This window comes from Poecilia formosa, unplaced genomic scaffold, assembly GCF_000485575.1.
Source record: "Poecilia formosa unplaced genomic scaffold, Poecilia_formosa-5.1.2 Scaffold29, whole genome shotgun sequence".
NCBI classification, from domain to species: Eukaryota; Metazoa; Chordata; class Actinopteri; order Cyprinodontiformes; family Poeciliidae; genus Poecilia; species Poecilia formosa.
Window position 1 is genome coordinate 3197244 of NW_006799968.1, and position 5648 is coordinate 3202891.

At 39.1% G+C, this 5648-nt stretch overlaps 1 protein-coding gene across 1 annotated transcript in view; it reads right to left on the minus strand.

Moving 5' to 3' along the window:
• Positions 1-4183, minus strand: part of akap13 (A-kinase anchoring protein 13) — a 150219-nt gene extending 146036 nt beyond the window's left edge. The window contains exon 1 of the mRNA XM_016670010.1: positions 4113-4183. The gene's annotated coding sequence lies outside the window, so the exon portion shown is untranslated. The remainder of the gene's footprint in view (positions 1-4112) is intronic.
• Positions 4184-5648: the final 1465 nt, after the last annotated feature.

Below are 5648 nucleotides of genomic sequence, written 5' to 3' on the forward strand. Positions count from 1 at the left end.
ACACACACACACACACACACACACACAGATTCAACCAACAGACTCTGACACAGTCAGGTTAAAATGTAGCTATAAGAAGAAGTGAAATTATGCCATGAATGTGACGCACCCATGTTGTAAGAAACTTCCGGATGAAGTCATTCCTCTAACATGTAACCTTGTGAGAACTTATACTAGTAGGAGGACAGTAAATAGCTAACCTACAATCATAGATGTAGATTCAGATGTATAAGCTAGTATTGTTGCATGAAATGTCTTGCCAGATTCTGCAAAAAAACAACTTAAAATAGAGGGGTTTTTTTTCCACCTTTCAATGTAGTGATAAAAACTAGGCTCATAATCACATAAAAAGGAATTTTCGCATCAGTGCAGATCAGGTCAGCGAGGAAACTTTCAGTCTCTTCTTGAGAAGGCAGCAGATGGGCCTCACAGCAGTGGTTTGCACTCTGGCTCAGGCAGAGTGGGACAAAGTCCAAGCTAAGTCACCGTGGATGAGGAGTAAGATGAGGCTTGCGCCGCAAACTTCAGGGCAAACTCAAGGGGAACCAGAGGGCGGCCATGTTAATGTCCCCGGTCCCTTTGAACGTGTTTAAGTGGATGAGGTCAAGCGGGTGTAAATGAATCAGGAGGGGCTCTGTTTTTCCCTTCCACATGCGTGCAGAGCAGAGTCCCTGCTTGCAGCTGGGCTTTGGAAACCTTCCCATGCCCCTGGAGCCACTAGAATAACTAACGTCAACATATTCCTATTTGGATTTTATATGATGGATCAACACAAGGAGGTGGAGAAGTGTAAACCTGATAGGAAATTGCTACTTTTTTTGTTTTGTTTGTTTTTGCAAATAAAAGTCTGACAAGGGTTTCATCTGACACTCCTGAAGCAAATCTAGAACAATTGCAAGAAGTCACCTAATTTGAGGCGTGACTAACATTAGTGAACACACGTCTTCAGCTGTCAGAGAAGTGGTGGCTCACAGCTCAGACAGGATATTCAGGATTTGTCCAGTTTTCCCAGTGAAATTCAAGCACTTTTCAAGCATTTTTAAGGTAAGTTTTTATACATTTCCCCACACTTTAGAGATAAATATCATAGAAATTAACTAAAAAAAAGAAGACGGTTTTTTTTCTTGATGATCTTATGTTATTTTTTATTGTTGTTAATATCTTATTCTAAATTCACTAGCAGGGACAAAGAATAAAATAGAGCAAAAGTTTACATGTTGAAAATGTCTCTTACACACACACCCTACACACCTGACTGGTCTGAGAACAAAACACTAATTTAACAAACAAACAAAAAAATATATTTTCATAACTTTAAAGCGAACTTTTATGTCAACTGCATCAATTCAATAAGTCATTGAGCCATTAGGAATACATTTTCAAAAACAAAATCAAAAATGTTCTTACCAAGTCTTTCTGGCATTTGGTGAATATAAGTAATTTTGGAAATTCTAACTGGTCTAAAACAAGAAATGTTAAGTCACAAATCAGCTAAGACTACAAATGTCTTTATCAGGTGTATGAAAATATCTGGTTTCAACTGTAAACATTTTCCAAATTGAGATTTTTTTACCAAATGTCAGATTTCACTTTATTACAAAACAGTGTGGCTTGAATATCAAGCATTTTATACAGAAATCAAAGACTTTGAAAACCTTGAAAACACCCAACTGAAATTCAAGCATCTTCAAGGATTTCAAACACCTGTACAAAGCCCTGTATATTATATTAACAGAATAATTATTAATCAGGAACTCGTAAAAGGTCAAACGTGACCTTTATGGAAGACTGGAAAGAAGAAATCAATGTCTGCTGTACTGAAACACAGTAGAGACAGCATCATGCTGTGGGGTTGTTTTTCTTTCCTTTTTTGCAGCAACAGGGAAATGGATGGGTAGGTGTATAAAACACAACATAGTGAGACAACAATGAGGAGGAGGTCCACCTTCTAACAGGGTAAAAGATCCTAAACTCAAACCTAATGCTGCAATTAAATGATTGAGATAAAACCCATTTATAAACCAGAATGGCCCAGTCAAAGTTCAGACCTGACCCATCTGTATTTTATGTCCCAATCAAACGTACAGAAGTTTGTGATTGCATCATGAAAATGTCCCACAAGCCACAGTATGCCTGCTTCCTATCGATTACGTTATGGTTATCTAGTGTGTTTCATCTAATAAAGGTTTTATCAGCATGAAATGTTATTGCAATTATTCCAAAGTAAACCGTACAGGCTGGGTAGTTCTCGTGAGATTCATTATACATCCATCCATAGTTGTGCAAAAATATGTTTAATATTAAGTTACCGTTAAACAGAGCGATTCCTCGCACAGTTAGCTTGGTTCAGTTACTATTAACATAGCGTACAATATGAGAAGATGCAACTAGTTTTAACCCTTATTTGCGTGGCGTTATTTCAGACTTATAAAGGCGACTTCTTTAAGCTCATAGAAACGTGAGAAGTTCCCTCACAGGCCGCAGCAGAACCGAGCAGAGCGGACTCGGTGTGAGCGGCGGGGATGTCATGGCTACCCAGCAACAAGTTAAAGCCCAGCGCCTCCGCGGCCATTCACCAACTTTTTCTCCCAGCGTAAAAACGCCGGCGAAACAAACAAAAGCGGCAAGCAAACCGGGCTCCATTCCTATCACGTTCAACACACCGAACTAAGCTGGGAAACTTGCTGCTCTCTCTTACCTCAGGCAGCTGAAGCTCAGTCAATGTGAAGAGGGTGCAGCCTTTAAACGCATAATAATCCTCCCAACACAGGCCCCCGCAGTCAGAGTTCGGAGCTGGGACAGAAACGTCCTGGGTTATCAACAGGAATTATTAGAACCACAGTGTAACTTTTCCTCCCCGTGTAAGTAGTCCTCGTTGACGAACAGGGACGGCTTTCCAGCCGTTGTTAGTGTTTCCCAGGACAACTCAAGTAGGGAGGAGGAGGAGTCTATTCTTGGAGTTTAGTTACAGACGACAGGAAGTCAATATTCAATACTTTTCCACATCTAAAGCTCTTCACTGTGTTGAACAAGCAACGTGAAGTAGAACATTTACATAAAAACTGCGTCACATCGACACAGCGAGAGAAGTCTCGCGCTCGTTACCAACTTTTCTCACCAGCTGGCCTGAGAAAAATGTTACAATGTGACATCCTGTCCTTTCACAATGAAGTAACTGCAACAGGACACTCAAATATCAAACTTGACTGCTGTTTTTTTCTTTCCTTTTCTTCACACACACACACACACACACACCGTTCATTTAAACCCTTATTTTGCATTAGGAAATAAAATCAAAAGGCACATCTTCCCCGCTGAGATTTTTTTCACCAGCCTCCAAAAAGATATATACATACAATTCCATATTAATATAACATTCTTCATATATCAATATGACATGAAAGGTTAGATTAGCTACAATTAAAAGGTCTGTTCAGCACCTTGCTAAATATACACAATTTAATCATTAAATCAGTGTCAACAGCTGATCCAATCAGAACTGTAAAAAACACCAAACTAATGTACTACCTACAAGTTTAACTCTGAACAGGCTAAATTTGATTAAAACAGAAGAGAATCAACGAATGACACCAGACAGCAGAGGACTTCCTACCAACAGAAATAAAACACTACAGGACAACATTATCACATAAAATTACCCAGAAATTAGAAGGACTTGACCAGGCTCTGCTAGAATCACAACACCAAGCATACCCCCTGGATTTACCTGACAATGAGGTGTTCAGCAAAATCTTACATTTATGAATATTCATAGATCTGAGTAAGCAAACATGACTTCAGCTTATCTTTGTGCAACACTACATTAGCAAATATGACATCAACTAAACATTACCATTACAGTAGCAGCAGCAACTCCAAAAAGGAAATAGAAGCGTCGTTAACATTTTCAAAAAATAAACTGTAGTAACATTTATCCAAAGCAGCATTAGCATTATGTAAGCCAGAGCCGCATCGAAAAAACCACAACAAAGTTCATAACTGATTATCAGCGAAGACCAAATGATAGTGGCTGATGAACAAAAAAAGCAAGCAGAGCAGTATGGACGCTAACAATAATAAAATACGCTGAGCAGCAACAGAGGGTGTAGCTTACCTCTGCAAAATCTTCTGTATTTTCGTCCAACGTGGAGAATTCAGTCTAAGCGTCGACTGCCGTCGTCGCCATTATGAACTTTATCACTATAGCAACCCAAAACTTCTCAGCATCTTAAAGGCAGGGACGAGATTCGGAGCGCCAAGACATTAAATTTAGCGAAGTTGATTGGATAAATATTTATCCAATCAACACACGATTGGCCTATCTGTAGAAAAGTCATGTAAATAATTCAGATGACATTTAGGCACACACTATTAAGCAAAACAAGCTAACGCGATGTTTTCAATCACGTTTGTAAATAATAGATTTTTTTCCCGCCTCTCCGCATGGGAGAATGGCGCCCCCTACGGACCAGCCACCATTTAAATTTAGCTATATTTCTCTTGAGTTAGTTGTGCAAATTAAGCAACAATCTTTATTTAAAATTCAAGTAATGTAGGTAGAAATACAAAAAGCTACACAAAATGTTTGAGTACAGCTTTTATTTTGAAGTAGAAAATATAAACCACAAAATAATCTGTATACCCCAAGAAAACCCATCAGCTGATGACATAGATATACAGTTTTGAAAACTGTGGGAAAATAGGGGCCCCTGAAATGGCTGGACACATCCAAACCATAGGCCAAAAAGCAATTTTAAGATTTAATTTCGCTCTTGCTCTGTATTTGTAAGAGGAAGAGCGAGCAAAAGTGTCACAATAGAAAACTAATAACCCCAAAATATGCTAGGATTCTGTCTTGAGAGCATCAACTCAAATATACACACACACAAAATTTGCACCTTTTTTTTATTATCAAATATGCTTCTTTAAAAAACTTGTGATTTATTTATAGAACTCTGCAAGTGCATTTATTAATAAGATTAGATGCCAAGCACCACATGTACTGATGTAAAGCACACGTTGGTGTCATGCAGAGCGACTCACTGCGACTCCATGTCGTGCAGAAGAAGCTCTAACTGTTTGTGTTCAGCTGCCCTCTGCTGGCTCTGAGGGTCTCCCACAAAGGTCTCTGTAAGTAGGAACACATTTTTGCCTCCACGATGCGGTTTGACATTTACAGCAAATTGAAACATAAAATGTGGGAAAACAAAAGATCAGGCGGGAGGTACACCGTTCTACTTAAGGAGGGGGGGGAGAAAACAACTTTACAAAGCGGGCACGGGTGGATCTGTTTCCTTGAAACCCCGTGAAATGTAACTCGGGTGTTTTCCGTCGGCAGAAGGAAACGGTGCAGAAGCCGAGGCCTGGTGGATTTCATGAACGTGGATTGAGTTTTTCTCTACATCTGTGTCTGCTCAGAGCAAAAAGAAACCAAATGACTTTGTCTCAATGCGTAAAAAAAAAAAAAAGAGCTGAAGGCTGTAAAAAGCAACTGCACATTCACGACAAATGCATTTTAGTTAAAACGGAGCGTCTCAAAATCCTTTGAATAACATGAATTCAAATCTGTTTTTTGTATTATTAAAAAAATCATATCTGCTGCCGAGCCCCTCAGAGGTACTCAGAGAACTGTGTTTTATGACTTTATG